Below are 19,957 nucleotides of genomic sequence, written 5' to 3' on the forward strand. Positions count from 1 at the left end.
TTATTTATTTATTTATTTCTCTCTTTAATTCGGTCGAAAGATTTCCATTATTTTTGTCTCTTTTTCTTTTTTGATCGCTTCTTCGCAATTAAAACAGTATCGACCTTCGCCATATGTTTGTATTATTATTGTAACTGTTTCATTTAAACTATCGCTCCTTTTTATTCATTTTTATTTTTCAAATATTCTCTATACATTTTTCTTTCTCTATCTTTTGCTATAGCGAACACAAAGAATGAAATACATAAAAGATTATATACAAAATAAAAAAAAAATATATATATATATGTATACATACAAGATGAAAATAGATTTCCTCTACCAAATCGTAATTGTCTCGTGTTAAATTAATTTATCCAGAAAGTACGAATCATTTCTCTTTTCTAGATAGATTCAAAGCGCCACTTGTGAGAAGAAAACAACACACAAAGTGCGTTCCGGTTACGTGACTCGGTTCGTTCCACCAGACCGGGCTCCTTACAAACTCAAAACTCGATATCTCAACGATATATTCATATGTATGTGTACACATACATATTATATATGTACATGTATATATATATGTATAAGACGAAGCTGGTGTTCACGATTCGCGTGCTTTCAAACCGGAAGAGATATCGAGAGTTTAATTTATCGGTTACGCGGAATCGACAACGACAACGACAACGACAACGACACGACGACGATGTCGTCGACGATGTTACTATATCGACGATCGATGGTCTTGATCTCTTTTCTCTTTGCTATCAATACACACACACACACACACACACACATGTACACATACATATGTATACTAGCTTCCTATCTTCCTTCTTTTCTTCCTTTCTTTTTCATCTTCTCTATATCTCTATCTCTATCTCTATTTCTATCTCTATCTCTCTCGCATATATCTATGTAAAGATTCTTTCACCAATGTATGATATCCAACGACGTTTCTCCGATTTAAATATGAATCATTGCTTACCTCCTCTCTCTTGTGTAACATCTTATGTCTATCTTTCTTTCTTTCTTTATCTTTCTTTCTTTCTTTCTTTCTTTCTTTCTTTCTTTCTTTCTTTTTTTATTTCTATTATCAAACCAACATATTTCCAATGTGTTCGTTCTATCCCAGAGAAAATTGAAATTGGAATTCTTCCTTATTTATTTAATTAAATAAAGAAATAAATAATTGAGGTTGGAGTTGTTGTTCTCGAAAAGAAGTCCATCCGGTTTTATTATTCGTTCTTTAATTGCATGGTTTTGTCTTTAGTTTTATTGTTTAATCTAAATATTCGACGTTGAATTTGACCAAAGAATTAAATTTGATTTCTTCCTTATTCATAAACAGTTGGGAGACAGCGGTTTTCTTTAAAAGAAATTCATCCGATTTTATTATTCGTTCTTTAATTGCATTTTTTTTCTCTACTATCTCTCCTTTCATCTTTTAATCTAAATTATCCGATATTGATTCGAGCAAAACAATTTTATTCGATTTCCTTCTCTTATTTGTAAACAGCTGAGACAGGTAATTTGTTTTTTTTTTTCTCTCTTCTTTTCTTTTCTTCCCCCTCAATGAAATTCATTTCATTCGCTATTAATTTTTTAATTCCATTTTTTTTTCTCTCTTTACTGTCTTTCTCTTTTTCATTTTCGAGCTTTAATATCCGTAGTTTTTCATTCGACCAAAGAATTTTGTTTGAAAGTAATCGATAACTTTCTTATCTATAAATAATTCAGATATTATCTATAAATAATTCTTGTTTGTTTTTTAATTTTTTTTTTCAACAAAGTAATCAATTTGTTATTAATTTTTTAATTGCATTTTTTGTCTTTATACCATATCTTCTTTTTTTTTTTCTTCTTTTATTGCGCATTTGACGTTCATTCGAGAGAGATAGAGAATTGAAATTATTATTTTTTTTTTCTTTTTCTTTTTCTTCTTTTCCTTTTTTATAAATAGTCGACGTAGGGAACTTTCTATAATAAAGAAATCCATTCAGTTTGTTAGACGTTTTTCTATCTCGTTTTTTAATTGCACTTTTTGGCTTTGCTATCTCTTTTTCTTTTCCTATAACCATGCCTACGAAGTATTGGATTTCGTTTCCTTTTTATATTTGGAGATAGAGAGTTAACGTCATTATATACAACTTTCTTTAAAGAAATTCATCTCATTTATTATTCACTTTTTAATTGCATTTTTTTTTCCCTTTTTCTTTTTACCACTCTTCCCCTTTACTTCTGTTTTTTTTTTTTTCTTTTTTTTACACGTTTCACGTACTTTCAAAGAATATTACTATTTTTTTTTTATTTTTACTTTTTATTTTAAATAAGTCGTCCGACTTGTGTTCGACAGTTTCTTCGAAGTAATTCCTATATACATATTTTCTTAATACATCCTTCTTTCTCACTTTTCTTTCTCATGTTTTATCTGTTGAATAAAAATTATGAATAATAAAATTATAAAAAAAGATATATATATATATATATATATATATATATATATATATAAGAATAATTTACGAATCGATAATAATATCATTGAATTAAAAAAGTAGGTTAAAATAGATATATTTTGATTCGATTAAATTGTGTTGTATGAAGATATGTGGATATTATAATGTGTAGATATTAACAGATGTTTGAATTTACGCGGGTGACGTAATAATTACTACGTTGGTCAAGGGTCTCCCTAAAGAATTTTCCTTTCGCGTTTGTGAATATGATTGAACTCGAATAGTAGTACGTATGCGTAAATACTAGCTCTCAGGCGTGTCATTTAAATGGCAACGAGTGTAATAAACTCGCTTAATAAATCTTTGTCAGCGTTCCACAACAACGTCAGAAGTCATCAGCGAAATTTTTCATTACGTTAACATTTATTTAGTTTCCTCGCATTTCTTTAATTTCATTCGTTTTCTCTTTTCTTTATTATTATTGTTATTATTATTATCATTATTATCATTATTATTATTATTATTGTTGTTGTTGTTGTTGTTGTTGTTGTTGTTGTTGTTATTGTTGTCGTGGTTGTTTTTTTAATTCTTTTTTCTTTTGAAATATTTCTTACGTTTCAGCCTTGTACCAATTTTATGTTACGATAGGATTTTTAAAATAAATTATTCCTTTTCGAAGACTTTTTATAGCTTGCTAATAAAGCTTGTAATCGAACAAGCTGAGCTTGTAGTTTTAAAATTAATAATAATAAGAAGAAAAGAAATGAAATGAAATAAAAATAGAAAAAAGAGAGATTAGTTCGAAAAGTTGTAGTAATTGATCTTTCAAATAGTCTAGGAATTGTAGACGCCATTTTTGTACGTTCGTAAATTTTCGTTTTTTAGATAAATAAATAAGTTACGAATGAAAATATCAGACGAAAAAGAATGAGCTTTCATAGAGAAACGATCGATAATACTCGATTCGAGATAGAAACATGGTTCTTCTTTTTGCTTAATAAAACTTTCTTTTTTTAATGATTTTATTTTATGCTATTGAAATATATTCGTTCTTGCATTATCAAAACGGTAAATTTGTAGTAACTACATAATTAAGCGGACACGCATAATTGCGACGTCCAGTAGAAGAGATTAATTGCCTCTTCATTGTTCGTCGTGTTAGCACGTGCGTTGTGTTAGGGCGTGAAAGTACGAAAGATCGGATGTTATTAACTTATTAGAAAATTTGACGCTTTAATTTATACAAAGTGATGAGAGAACTATAACGTTGATATTTTTCTTTTTTACGAGTGTTGGTAATAATTGAGAAAAAGATTATATTCTTTTCTTTCTTTCTTTTTTTTTTTTTTTTTTTTTTTTAAGAATATTAATAATAGCAACATCATAATAATTATAATAATGTAGTAATGATAAATATTAATAGTAGTAATATAAAATATTGTAATTAATAATAATTCGAGAAATCAGTATGAAATATATTTATAAATAACAATAATAATATATCTAAATATAAAATATAATAAGATATGTAGATATAGAGTTACGTAGAAATTCACATTTATTTCGTATTTAATTTTCCTATTAATTTTTCGAGTAATCCGTTCGTTCAATTATAACGAAAACCTCTCGTAGAGATTGTTAATTGCATTTTCATTGTCGAGTAAAGTATTCGAAATCTTTGCAATTAGATACATATTTGTCTTAATGAGAAGATTTAGCTGTACACGAATGATCTATATCGTTTAAGTGCTTTCTCATCTTCATTTGAGATAATTATTTGAGATTCTTCATTTATCATTTTTTTTTTCTTTTTCTTTCCACTCTCTTTCTCTCTCTCTCTCTCTCTCTCTCTCTCTCTCTCTCTCTCTCTCTTTCTCTCTTCCTTTCTCTCTCCTTCTTTCTATTTCACTTTAAATCTCGTTACCTCGTAGTAAATCGATTACCGACGTAACTCCAGAAGGTTTTAATTCGTTTTAAACAAGATTTACTATTTTCTAGAGTAACAGAGAATTTTAATTTGATTAACTAATTGGTATTTACAATTAGCTCTAGATTGAAACTTTTTTTTTTTTTTTTTTTTTTTTTTATTGTCATAATTACTCATCATCCACAAACTTTCTTTTGCGTATGCATACGGATATTTTTAGCATTTTTGTTGTCGTTGTTTCGATCTATCGGTTGCAACGATCTATTATAGATACATATTGCAACATCAATAAACTAATTTTGAAAGTCGTTAATGGTAGCACGACGCTTGCACAATTAAGAATTGCATAATGCTTCATTATGAAGAAGTGACGTGACGTGAAATGACGTGACGTGACGACTACGACAAACTAACAACTTTCCTTTTCGCACTAACTTTAGATGAGTCGTAAGTCTTTCTCTTCCTTCCTAACGTTACGTTTTTATTTTTCCGATATATGATCATTATTCTTTTTTTTTTTTTTTTTTTATTTCGAAATTGTGTGAGTGTTTACATTCGTCATTTTTAATATAAATCGTATTAAGAAAAAAAGTATTTATATATGTTTATATATATATATATATATGTATATATATATATATATATGTATATAGTAAATTTATTTCAAACTCATTGTATGACTATCAGTTGTTGATCATAAAAGTGATACGTCCAAGTCATTTTTTTTAATTAATTTATTTATTTTCTTCAAGACGTTTTGAATTAATCTCTAAAAATTAATTTCTTATTGTAACGATGGATGAGCCAAATTATTTATTTATATTTTTAAGAGAAAATAATTGCTTGTTATGTAATCTTTGAATATCTCCAATGATTTGTAATTAATATAATTTTTATAACGATCGTCCGATAATCTAATGAATAATTTCGTTGGAAATAAGTAGAGTAGAATTTTTTATTATTCTATATATACGAAACGTTTATCTCGGAAAATAGGAAAAAAGCAGAAAAGATGGCGAACGTAGTAATACTCATAAAAGATAAAAGTCAAACGAAATGAAATTTTTATTTTTGATACGCAACACGCATGATCCCGATTATATTTTAGATATAAATCTACTTTCGTCTTTGTTCGTCTATCTTTGAATATTCGAAAATTTTGTTTTGCTCTTTACATCTCGAACATTTTCTGCAATCTCTTGCATGAAAGAGAGAGATAGAGAAATAAATAGATAGATAGATAAATAGATAGATATATGAAGAAGATAGATATATAAATAGATAGATAGATAGATAGAGAGAGAGAATTTAATGTAAAAGTCAGTCTCTCGTTTTTTTTTTTTTTTTCTTTTTAAACAAGTACAGAGCCAAGAAAAAGCAAAAAAAAAGAAAGGTGGATAGATAGATAGATATAGATAGAGGAAGAGAGAGAGAGAGAGAGAGAGAGAGAGAGAGAGAGAGAAGAAAAATAATTTTAAAAAATGTTGGAACTACGACTAACGAATTAATTTTATTATTATCGTTATCGTTATATTAATATTAATTTTTATCTTTATTATTTTTTCTCCCTTAAACAAAGAAAGAAGAAAAAAAAGAAAAGAAAAGAAAGAAAAATTTTTCCACCACGATATCTTTAGCACACGCTTTCTCGAGTAAAATTTACATAATAATACGGATATCTCCGTGTTCTTTTCTGCATCTATTTCGTGTCCGAGATTATAAACTGACCGATTAACGGATTCGTTTACTAGATAGGCACGTAACAGTATTATGTCGGAATTTTACATATGTAAAAAAAAGAGGAAGGTAAAGGAAAGAAAAAAGAAAAAAAAAAAGAAAAGCATGTAATGCGTACTTATTGCAGGTGCGGTTGTACACGGCGCGAAGTTCAAACTTGAATTGATTCTGGCCACGCTCGACTAGATTACACTCATTTCTAACTAACGAGAGTTTTCTTATCTTTTAGTACGTGTACATATGTATTTATATATGTGTATATATATATATATATATATATATATATATATGTATGTATGTATGTATATACATTGGAGTAATATAAATAAATTCATTTAGGAAATTTTATTATATCATATACAATATATTTCGTATTATTATTATATCGTACGAAAAATATAGTATACGTATAGTATAATATTTAATATATAATAGATAACAATACATATATATATAAATGTAATACATATATATATATATATACACATTATTATATTCGTTTTTTTTTTCCTAACTAAAACTGAAATTAATCAAAAGCAACATTTATTTCCGTAAACTCTCTCTTTCTCTCTTTCGTGAAATAATATATATATCATACATAATATTTCGTATCGTTATTCAAAACTAAATATCGTGAAGAACGATTGGACGTTTTTGCAAAGGTGAAATATCATTGAACGAAATGCGCCAATTTTCGTTTCCCCTTTTTCTTAAGCGATGTTTTTCATATACCTGTCTTCTCGGCTACGAGCCAAACGTCCTCCCTCTTCACCCCTTCTCCCCTCCTTCCCCTTTCTCGTCTCTTGCTCTTCGTCCTCTTCGTCCTCTTCGTTTTCTTCGTCCTCCTAGTCTTCGTTATCGTCGTCGTCGTCGTCGTCGTCGTCGTCGCTCAGGTCAACATTTTTATTTCTTCTCTTTTTTCCTCCCCCCTTTACCTCCTTCTTCTTCCTTCTTCTTCTTTATCTCTTTTCTCAGTTTAAAAGCTAAGATACGACCTGCTTTTTCCGAAGAAGCTAATATCTTGCATTCCAAGAAAATCTCGGGGTCTATCGATCCTTCCTTCCTTCCTTCTATCCTTCTGCAGTAACTTCTCCCAACAGATCTTTATCTTGATCTCTCTCTCTCTCTCTCTCTTTCTCTCTCTCTCTCTCTCTCTCTCTCTCTCTCTCTCTCCCAGTCTTTTTCTCTCTGTCTCTCTTGCTTTGCCTTTCTATCTCTCTGTCTCTCTTTATTTTTCTATCTCTCTTTCTCTTCCTTTTTACCTTCCTATCTCTCTCTCTCTCTCTCTCTCTCTCTCTCTCTCTCTCTCTCTCTCTCTCTCTCTCTCTCTGTTTCTCTCTCTCTCTCTCTCTCTCTCTGTTTCTCTTTCTCCTTCTTTTTCTCTTTTTCTATATCTAGATCTTTCTACACAATTATTTCCTCGAATTTTTCTTTAGATTTTTCTTAAAATTCTTCATTGAATTTTGTTCCTCCGATATCTTTTTTCTTTTTTTTTTTTTTGAAATTAAAAAAATTTTTTTTTTTTTTTTTTTTTAATGGAAATTTTCTTAAAACAAAGTCGAATCATCATTCAATTTTCAATCATTATTTATCAATTATTAAGAATTTTGAGATTTTCTTTTTCTTTTGTAACCTTCCAATCGATATCAACAATTTCCTTTTTTCTTTTTTTTTTTCTTTTTTTTTTTTTTTTCGTTTGCTTCATTCTCAATATCGGGAAAACCACGACGTTGTTACGAGTAACAATTTACAAAAATTTTTATAGGCATTAGAAAAGTTTTTCGAAAAATCTAATACGTGCAAGTTCATGGGAGAGATCAAATTTTTTTTTTTTTTTTCGAATTTAATTGTCCGAATGATGATTGGTAGAATATTTTATAAAGTTCGTTCTTAAAGTAGAAATCTGTTCTACAAGACATTCGAACACCATTCGTGTCGACGTAATGCGGCGAGCTCATTGATATTACATTAACGTTACACGATAAGAGATTGAAATAGAGTTAAGTAATGAAAGAAACGAATCGCGTAGATTTTAACGAGTCATAGCACGACGACATTTCGATCGATTCCACGTACTATACGTTATATACAGTATATAAATACGGTACATACGTATATATATAGATATATTAGATGGAGTCTATAACAATTTAAGAAAATTTATATATTTTTTTCTTTTCTCTAATTAAATTTTCAATAGATACATACGTATTTACGTACGTACATATGTATATACATTCATTCATTCGTACACACATATATATATATATATAATACATATTTATATGTATATATATATATGTATGTGTATATACTTAATGGAACCCATAACGACGTGGAAAATATTTTCTTTCTTTTTTTTTTTATTTCTCTTCAGTCTTTAAATCATCAAAGCATATAAGTTTCCAATAATCAATACATACATACATACATACATACATACATACATACATACATATATATTTATATATGTATGTATGTATATATGTACATGTAAAAAGTGAAACACGCGATAGGAGGGTATATGTCGAGTTCAAACTTAATTTGAAATCAACAGGTATATATATACAATATATGTATATATATATATATATATATATATATATATATATATACATACATATATATGTCTTGCAATCTTAGACAGGTGAATTATGGTCTTTGAAACGAGGTCGGCTTGCTCTTACTAACTCCGACGTCACGAGAAGGAGGAAAAAATGAGAGAAGTGAAAAAAAAAAAGAAAAAAAGAAAAGAAAAAAATTACTATTAATAACGATACTTACGTCTATCTATTTACGACAAATCTGAAACTTTTACGAACATTCGTAAGGTCATCTCATATCTATGAACGTCTTTTAGCTAGATTTTTTTTCCTTTATCATCATTATTATTAATACACTGTATAATTATGTATAGTTTTGCAATTTATATTCCATGGTTTCGTACCATTAAAAGCGAATACGTCTGACGTATCTATACGTATAATTAAAATGAAAATGTGTTAGGACCTTCCGTTGTTCGTACATGATGATCGAAGTAAATAATAATGCAAGAATTTTTATTATTTCTTTGCATATAAAATTATGTTCGATACATGAAATAACACATGTTTTTATTTATTTATTTTTTTTTTTATATTCGATGTAATTGATTCCAAAAAGATTTCTTTTTTATTTATCCAATTTTCTCTTTTTTTTTTTTATTTTAGCGTGCATACACCGTAATACAGCTGATTATATATATATATGTATATATAAAATGTTTAATTATATTTCTCTCTCTCTCTCTCTCTCTCTCTCTCTCTCTCTCTCTCTCTCTCTCTATCTGTCTGTCTATCTGTCTATCTGTCTGTCTTCCTCTATCTCTTTGGATATAGAGATTATTACGTAGGATTTTCACGAGCAACGAACTTGGAGGACGTTGTCGTCATCGACGGGTGAAATTGAAGGTGGTTTGAAATTCCGCGCGTCGAACATGAGCCAGTGTCACGTCTTGCATTTCTAATCCACTTGCAATCGATCGCGTACATTCGTCCTTCTTCTTTTTTTTTTTTTTTTCTTATTTTTCTTATCGTAATCGTTATCGTTATCGTCGATAGTTCCTTTAAACGGTATAGAATACGTTTTTTTTTTTTCTTCATTGATTATTTTCTTTCTTTCTTTTTTCTTTTTTTTCTTCAGTAGGAATTATTATAAGACAGTTTACAAATTATATATTATTATGTACTGTTTGTTCATATTATTCGTTTAGAAATAAATTTATATATATATATAATATATATAATAATATATAATAATGTGTGTGTATATATATTTGTATATATTATATATATATATATATATATATGTATATACTACACAAGGTCCGGTAATAATCAACACAATAAATACAATTTTCTTGTCCAAAGTGTAATTAAAAAATATCTATATAGAAATCTAACTTTTACTTTTATTAACGCGATATAATAACAATAAAATAACAATAACAGTGTTAACAATAATAATAGAAAAGAAAAGAAAGAAACGAAAGAAAGATGAAGATGGAAAATAAAACAAAAAGGAATAAATTAATTCGAAATTTATTGCCAGGCTGGATAACTGTAACTTGAATAAAATAATTATAAAACAATTGTGGAGAAAAATTATGAATGAAATATAATAAAAATATAATGATATGTAATGAAGAAGAGGAAGTCAAGAAGGAAGAAAAGAGGGGAAAAAAAAAAATAGAAAAAAATATATATATATATTCCAAATTTTCTGACGTGCTTGTAAAAGATTAGAATGTGGATCGCGTGCTCGAGCGGAAGTCTCTAGTCGATGGTGATTGGCAGGGGTCGTAAGGTCGAGTGCTATTGGCTACTGTACGTGGTCGTCCTCGTGACCTGAAGATATCAATCTGCTATCGTGGCCTTTCGACATGTTGCACTTCGATCTCCGATGAATCTCTTCTCCACCATCACCTCCTCTATTTCCTTCACCTCCTTTTTTCCATTTGTAATTTTCTTTTTTCTTTCTTTTTATTATTATTATTATTATTATTATTATTATTATTATTATTATTATTTTTTTTTTTTTTTTTTTAATAGTAATGCGAGCCATGATAAGAGCAATAATTTTCAGCAGCGAAATTGACAACTCGACGATCCTCCCACTCATGAATTTTTTATCCTCTTTTTTATCCTCTATATTTTCCTTTTTTCTTTTTTTATTTTTAATGACTGATAACAATTGAAGTTTATTAAATTGGTCATTAATTTATGTCGGAATTTGTGATATTTTATATCTCGGTAAATAATGATATGGTATAATGATGGAATGTATGGTATCGAGTTGATTTAATAAGTAATATTTATATTTCGAATATATTGGATATATGAATGAATAATATTGCTGTAACAAGTCTGTATGGTGTTAGTATGGTGATAAAGAATTTTTTTTGTATTGTATATCTCGATAAATGATATTATAGTATACAACAATAATATACTATCGAGTTTGATAATATGTAATGTTTATATTTTTAATATTGAATCGTTAGAATAAGATATAATAATGACGGAATGTGAAGAAAATATATTTTATATCATTTAAAAAAATTTTTTCAATAATGCAAAATCCATTGTTGTTTATCGACGATTCGACACCAATGCGTGCAAATTTTTTTTTACGACGTCATTAAATTAACGATAATGTCCAAATCAAGAGATTATATTTCTCAGCCCTTGAGAAAAATAGGCCTTAATTGGCGATATTTATTAAATCAATATTTTATTTATCATTTATTTATTTATTTTTCTTTTCATTTTCGATAACATTTCAATTGCTCCAATTACATGAGAAATGTATGTATACACACACACACACACACACATATATATATATATAAATACATACGTAGATCCGTATATACGACAAACGCGTTCGATCGAGCGTAGAGATAACACATCTCTTGCGCGAGTGGAGAGGTCAGAGCATGTTTATATATCTTTTATGTACATATATACATGAATATATACATAGAGAGAGAGAGAGAGAGAGAGAGAGAGAGAGAGAGAGAGAGAGAGAGAGAGAGAGAGAGAGAGAGATAAAGAATGGAACACACGCGAGGACGTTATTCAATCGGCCAACTCGAATCTAATAAAACGTGTTCCGTGACTTCTTCGTTGCCCAATGACCACTCTGAATAAACTTTCTCCATGAAAAATAAAAGAAAATATATATGTAGGTATAGTATAGTTTCTGAAAAGAGAAGTGAAAAGTAAGGAAACGAGTAAACGATTATTCTTCTTTTTTTTTTTTTTTCATATAATTTATGCGTGCGTGTAGATATATGTTCGTATGTATGTGTATATATATATATAAATATATATATATATATGTAATTTGTAATATAATAAATATGATAAATAATAATAATAATATTATTATTAATAAATGAATATAAAAAATATAATAAAATAATAAATATAATAAAAATTTATATATATATATATTTATATTTATTTATAATATAATAAATATTACAAATTTTGCAATATTATTTTGCAATTTTATAAATAAATATTTATTTATATATATTTATATATATATATAGATAGATAGATAGATAGATAGATAGATAGATAGAGAGAGAGGAAGTCACATTAAAAAATATTAATGAATTTCAATATTTGTTAATTATTTTCTTTTTATTTTGAATGTATAAGTAATATTTTGAATGTATAATTGAAATTTTATGTAAGATTTTGTCCTTTTAATTTAAGATATCTATGACAAAATTAAAATTCTAACAAAATCCTCTTTCCAATATCATTGATTTATATTACTGTGTTATTATTACTACTACTACTACTACTATTATTATTATTATTATTATTATTATTATTATTATTATTATTATTATTATTATTATTATAGTATACATCTATCTTTAAGATTTATATACAACCTTTTACCAAAACAGATAAGTTAAAATTCAAATTTTAACAAGACCCTTTTCCATTCGAATAAATACAAATAAATCTCCTTTATTTTTTTCTTTTCTTTTTTTTCTTTTTTTTCTTTTCGATGCGTTGTACGCATATATAAGCCTTTTTTTTTATCAGTCATAAGAAATTACTAAAGTATTACGAATATATAAATGTATTATTTCGAAATTATTAGAAAAATAATTCTTGGTAAGGGAATAGAAATGAATTTAGAAAGTCGTTCATTCGAATCCAATGTCGGAAGCGAATGTCGTCCTATCGCTTAACGGAAACAATTTCGAGAGATCGAGTTAGTTAGTTGGTTAGAACGAAGACTTTCAAAGTTCCCGCGTCAAGTGTGTGTACAAATAAATCGATATCTAGATAATTATCTCGTTGTCGTGTTCATGGGTAGGGTTAATTAATGATTTTGTCGTATATAAATTCACACAAACGTAGTACATACATACATACATACATACATACATGCGATATCGATCTTATTTCCGGTTAAGTTTATGTTTCTCGTATTAATTATAGTTGTTTATAGATGTTCATTATCTGTTCGACGTAGTTTAACTTTTACTTTTATGCATTTAGTTGTACATACATAGTCATTAGTCAATCGGAATAAATTTAGAGTAAAGATATATATAGATTGATTGTGTTTATCTCAGCTGATTCAGAAGTTAATTTCTTTTTTCATAAATAAATGAATATATATATATAGTATAATAAGTAATTTTGATATTTACTATATATAAAAATATATATATTACATTTATTTTATACTAATAAATAATACTATATATATATATATATAACTATTACTAATATATATATACACTATATATACTATATATAATATATATACATATATTATACTATATATATATATTCCATAAATATATATATATACTCATTGAATTTTTATTATTTATGTGTTTATTATTGAACAAAAATTGACAAATTTTTTTTATTAAAATTAATTAAAATTGTGGAATTTCTTCTCGTATAAATTATCATCATCATCATCATCATCATCATCATCATCATCATCATCATCATCATCATCATCATCATCATCATCATCATCATCATCATCATCATCATCATCATCATCATCATCATATTATATGATTTCTCTCTCTCTCCCATTTTTTTTTTTTTTTTTTTTTTTTTTTTTTTTTTTTTTTTTTAATTATAATTTCGAGGGGGAAATTAGTGTACACGAAGACATCACCTTAAAAAGTTATATGAGCCTACATAGGGGCGCAATATTCTTCTTAGTACGGCTATTGTCTTAGAACAATAGCTACGAGGTTCCTATTTCCGTATGAGGGGTATAGAAACAGAGTCTGCAATCTGAGTAGGTTCTTTTACTTTGCTTTTGCAACCCTAATCCTCAAATCAAATTTCCTTCGTATCGATCAAGATCTTTTTCATTTTCATCATCACATATATCATTCGTTTTATATTATTCCTCTTTTGTTCGATCGAAAATATTATACTTATTATCGTCATTGTTATTTTGTTGTAGGTTAAAAAAGAAAATAAAAAGAGAAAAAAAAAAAAAAGGAAAACAAAGGTTAAAGCAGGAAGTTGAAACAAAAAAAGAAACATTTTTCCTTCTGCAATCGATCAAGGGATCTTGTTTAATTAATTTTTATCTCTATTTTTGTCCTATCACAAGCAAAAAAAAAAAAAAGATAAAAGAAAGAGATATCGTATCGTACGAGGTCGTTCTTATTATTTCATTGTTCATAAAAAAGAGAAAAAAAAAACCGAATGGAATAGGAAGCGGAAAAAATTTGAAATAGAAATTTCGTTCCAATCGTTAATGATCTTTCGTTAATTTTCATCTCTTTTGTTCCATTGAAAAATGATAAAAAAAGGAAAATATGACATGTCCGAGCTCGTTCTTATTATTTTATTGTATATAGAGATAATAATTTATAGGAAGTTTTAAATTAAAATTCTTTTTTCTTTTTCTTTTTCTTTCTCTTTCTCTCTCTCTCTCTCTTTTTCATTATGTACTTCCTCCAATTAGAAACTCAGATATTTACTTAACACCCGTGAAAAATGATTTATAGTAATTAACAATGTATCGCTGCATCAGGAAATAGAACAATACTCGATATACTTACATATATATGTACACACGTACACACACACACACATAATATACTTTTATATATATATATATATACATATATACGTGCACGTGCGTGTATGTAAGTATATCGAATATTGTTTGTATATATATATATTTATGTAAGTATAATACATATTACGAAACATCGATTGTATTTTTACAATGATATTTTGTTGAGATAATCACGTGTCGTGTTTGAAAACGCGAAGAATTCGCAACTTGGCGAAAGAGACGATTGTTATTTTTAACCATCGATCCCATCGATCAATTTATCAGCAAACTAGTTCCGAGGATTTACTTAACAACTATCATTGTTACAGATGTATACATACATACATACATACATACATACATACATAGATACATACATACATATACATATTTTTTCAAATTCTCATAAAAATACACGAAAAAATTTTTTCTTCATTATCAAAGTGTAAAGTGAAAAAAGAAAAAGAAAGAAAACAGAACAAAAAATATCGAAATATCGACTTTTATGAATTTCAAAAATTAACGAAGAGGATCATCGTTGCAGTTTTTGCATTTTTATTTAATAACGTGTAATAATTAATGATCGGTATATTTTTGTCTCTTCTTTTTGTTTTCAAGTTCTCGTTATTATTACTTATTAATTGTCACGAGCTTACAAATATTTTCGTTTAATGATTCTTTCAATTAATTTCTTTTAAAGAAGCATGGAAAAAAAGAAATTGTAAAACGAGAAGCAATAGATCGATCGGATATCTCGTTAATTTTTCAACGAACTTTGAAGAAATTGTTAGTCATCCTTTCAGCATGATATCTCTTTCTTTGTCTCTATCATTGTCAGTATCGAATTAATAGTCAACGATAATACTATTGTAACGTTTGATACACCGACCACGTAATCGTCAATAAATCTGGGTCAAGTCCGTCGACGTTTTTATTATTCTCGTTTTAGTAATGAACTGTTATATCATTATATTATAGCATAATAACTCTTAAACATCTTTCATCTTTATTAGATTGACTTTAATCGTTTCATCTTATTCTCTCTTTTCATTTCTTTTTTTTTCTTTTCTTTTCTTTTTTTCTTTTTTTTTTTTTTTTTTCATCGTCGAAGTTTTAACTTAGCATCATTGCACTCCCGCAATGAAAATATTTTGACATATTTTTTGTTTTCTTAAATTAGATCGAAAAAAAAAGTGTCTCTCTTCCCTTTCATTAAATAATCCTCCTTCAATTCTTTCTTCAATGATTTTTCTCTTTAATAATTTTTTCTCTCTTCTTATTGGATAATTCGTTAATGATATTCTCGATATTTATTACAATTTTTATAACAAACTTCAACGATCAATTAAATATGAAACTTTGAATTGTTAATATTATTAAATATTAATTCGTAATGTTAAATATTCGTTCATGTATAATACCATTCTTATAATTTTTTTTGAATATTTTGTGATGATCCAAAAAATCAATTTACACTTTTTCTCCAAAACATTTCAGATCAATTTTGTTTTCTTTTCTTTTGTTTTTCCCCTTGTTCTTTTTTTTTTTTTTTTTTCTTTTTTCTCTCAAACTTCCTAACAATCATAGTCCCAACGTCATCTGGAAAATTTTTAATAAATCCGAAGAAAAAAGATGTAATCGATTTACGAAGAATCTCGTATCGAATTTTTATTCTAATTTATTATATTATCATATCGAAATTTGATAATCGATTAAATCGAAGATATATCATATAATGAATCGTTAACTATAAGATTAATGAATTCTTAACTATAGAATTATTAATTATAATTATGCACGATATCTAAATGCAATCGATAAATAATAGATTTATTTATATTATCGTAATAGTCTTTTCTTTCAATTAGGTCATTACTATAAGGAAAAAAAAAAAAACAAAAAAAAAAAAAGAAAAAAAAAAAGAAAAAGAAGAAGAAGAAGTATCGCAACTCGTCATTGAACAAAGTACGAGTAATGGATAAAAACATATCTATCTTTTATTCTGTTTTCTTTTTCTTTTTTTTATTTTTTTCTATTTTTATCGTATCGCTCATAGACCAGATATCTCTTCTAAGTCGTAGAAAGAAGAAAGGGAACAACATTCAGGGAGTGTGTTATCGAGCGTCCAGGAAGGGTACGTTTGATAGAGCGGAAGCTTGCCATTGCCATCATTAAAGCCATAAATTGTATCTTTAGTGTCAAGCTCGTCTGCCTTTAAGTAATAATATCGTTGTACATAGGAACGATTGTCGATCTTCTTCGTCGATGTTACACAAAATGTTTAAAACTAATGTTTCTTCTTCTTCTTCTTCTTCTTTTTTTCTTTTTTGCTTCTTTTTTCTTCGAATAGTATATTTTTTTTATATCCTGTATTTTTCGTTTATTTTTTTATTCGTATTTTTATTTATTTATTTTATTTTATTTTATTTTATTTATTTGTTTTATTTTATTTTATTTTATTTATTTATTTTATTTTATTTTATTTTATTTTATTTTTTTTTTTGAAGGAGACGAATAAATTTCGCCCGTTAGATTCATTATGGAAATGGTGTTAGCTAACAAATGTAATTTGTTTTTGTCCTATTTTTGTTTTTTTTTCCTCTTCGATCGTTGCAATTTATTTTATTCATGAATTTTTTATCATGAAGATGACGTTTGATTGTTCGTAATTGTTTGTACGGTATCTTTTTTTTTTTCTTTTTCTTTTTCTTTTTCTCTGTTCTTTGGTTTTTTTTGTTCTTTTTTCCCCCATTAACAGCCTGTAATTTACTTCATTTTTTTTCTTTTTTTTTTTTTTTTTTTATTATTTACTTGATGAATTTTTTTATTATTACGCGAACGACGTTAGGTTATTTATAATTTTTGTTTTGTTTTTTGTTTCTTTTTCTTTTTCTCATGGTTAATCGATAGTTGTAATTTGCTTTATTCGTGAATTTTTCATTATGGAAAATAATGAACGAATTGCTTATCATTAGTTATCAAGATTGATAATAATATTTTATTCATAAAATTTGTTATATGAAAATGATGTTGGATCGTTTATTATTGTTTTCTTTCTGTTTTGCTTTGTTATTTCAAGAGATTAGAAGAATTCGAGTTTGTAAAAAATTTCAATGAAGGTTCACGTGTCTTCGAACGACGATTACCTTATAACAGTACTAGTAATCTTCTCGTTAAAGACTTTCCTAAGGATTCCTAGAGTCTGTTCTTTGAAATTGACAGTTCGAAATGTCGATTGGAAAAGTTCAAGAAAAGTCGAGACACGCGAAATAACGTGACATTAAATCTCGAGTACTATAATTTTACAAGGTGGAGTTATACGTTTAACTATTAGAATAATTTTTATATATCCCTATATATTAATATGAGTGTGTTTATATATATATATATACATATATTTATATATATTACAATTTTCTTAATTTTTGTTTATATATATATATATATATATATATATATATATATATATATACGTAATTTATATTCTCCTATTTACAGATAAATATACATATTCATATTGTGTATTACATTATTTTTATTATATATATATATATAAATATAAATATGTAGATTATTTATATATATATATATAATATAGTAATTTTTTATTTAGATACAAAATTTCTGTTTATTTAACGAGCGTGAAGTAAATATGCACTTCCATTTGTTTTATTTCGTTTCGTTTCGTTTCATAAAGTACTGTTAGTGCAATGAGGAAGGAAAAAGAAAAAGAGAGAGAGAGAGAGAGAGAGAGAGAAAGAGAAAGAGAATAGAGTAGAAGTTTTATAAAAAATTATAGTAGAAAGTAAATAAATGCTCTCTCGGTAATTAATTCTACGTGATTAGAGTGCTCGAGCCGTGACTATTACTCGAGAAAAATGAAAACAAATAAATCCTTTGTAGTATCTATATATAATATACATATATATGCATTTCATTATATAATAATAATAATAATAATAATAATAATAATAATAATAATAATAATAACAATAATAATATAATATTTATAAATATATAAATAGTATCAATAATATTACCGAGACAAAATATTCTAATATTCTACACATAAATTATTTATTAAACCTCATGTAAATCACTAAAATATAATTGTATAGATCTTTTATTCGTTAAAAAAAAAAAAAAAAAAAAGAGAGAGAGAGAGTGAGAGAGAGAGAGAGAGAGATAAAGGAAAGAAAATTGTTTTCTTTTTTCGTTCAATGAACTTTCTTTTTTAATCTAATGATAATACGACCTTCAACGATAAACTATCTGCACTCGACAGTTCTCTCTCTCTCTTTCTCTCTCTCTCTCTCTCTCTCTCTCTCTCTCTCTCCTTTCGAAGTATGTCTAGTTTTTTTATTCTATTCGTCGACTTGAACAGACGGTTATACTACTTCGTCGTCGTCGAATGGCAATGCCTTCGTGCACTCTTGCGATCATTCTCTTGCATTAGCATGCAAAGAGAAACGACCGTGGTGGTGCAAGATCAAGAAAATAAAGACACCATTTATTTATTTTCTCTCTCTCTCTCTCTCTCTCTCTCTTTTTTCTATCTCTATCTTTTTCTCTCTTTCGCTTTCGTTTTCCTTTTTTGCTCAATCACAGTAATAGAGTGCACCGTGGAATGTTATGTAAATGCTTCGAATCGTTAACATACTCGTAAACTCTTGTCGGAGGTCCCGAAATAACGCACCTTTTTTTCTTTTTGTTTTTTTTTCTGCTTTTCTTTTTCTTTTGCACGTTCTCTCTCTCTCTCTCTCTCTCTCTCTTTTTTTTTTTTTACACGATTAACCCTCTTGGAATCGTTTCGAAATAATAATTGCTATGAAATTAATTGGACAATGAAAAACGTGTAGTGGAACTCTTAGAGCAATTTGCCAGATAATTTTCTGTATAGATTTCTGTTATGTCTGTGACATTTCTTTTTTTTTTCTTTTTTTTTCTTTTTTTTTCTTTTTTTTTTGATATCGTCATAAAAATTATTACGTACGTGCATTGTATACCCTTAAAAAATTATTCATATAAAAAAATAATTTTGTTGTAATAAAACTTGGGAGAAATTGTATGGATTTATTTTTTTATACCTGTTACATGTTTCTCTTATATTTATGACAATTTTTATATATATATATATATATGTATATTTTTTTTTTATCTGTATGCATTTAAAAAAATTATTCATACAATTAACACAATGTATATAACGTATACTGATTTCGTACGATTACGTACAAAAAAA

The 19,957-nt window shown here is 26.8% G+C and overlaps 1 protein-coding gene across 3 annotated transcripts in view; it reads left to right on the top strand.

The window, feature by feature from the left end:
- The window catches only part of LOC122630661 (patched domain-containing protein 3), a 51,263-nt gene that overhangs the window by 9,832 nt on the left and 21,474 nt on the right, over nt 1–19,957 (top strand). The window lies entirely within an intron of this gene.

This window comes from Vespula pensylvanica, chromosome 7 (genome assembly GCF_014466175.1).
Source record: "Vespula pensylvanica isolate Volc-1 chromosome 7, ASM1446617v1, whole genome shotgun sequence".
Lineage (NCBI taxonomy): Eukaryota > Metazoa > Arthropoda > Insecta > Hymenoptera > Vespidae > Vespula > Vespula pensylvanica.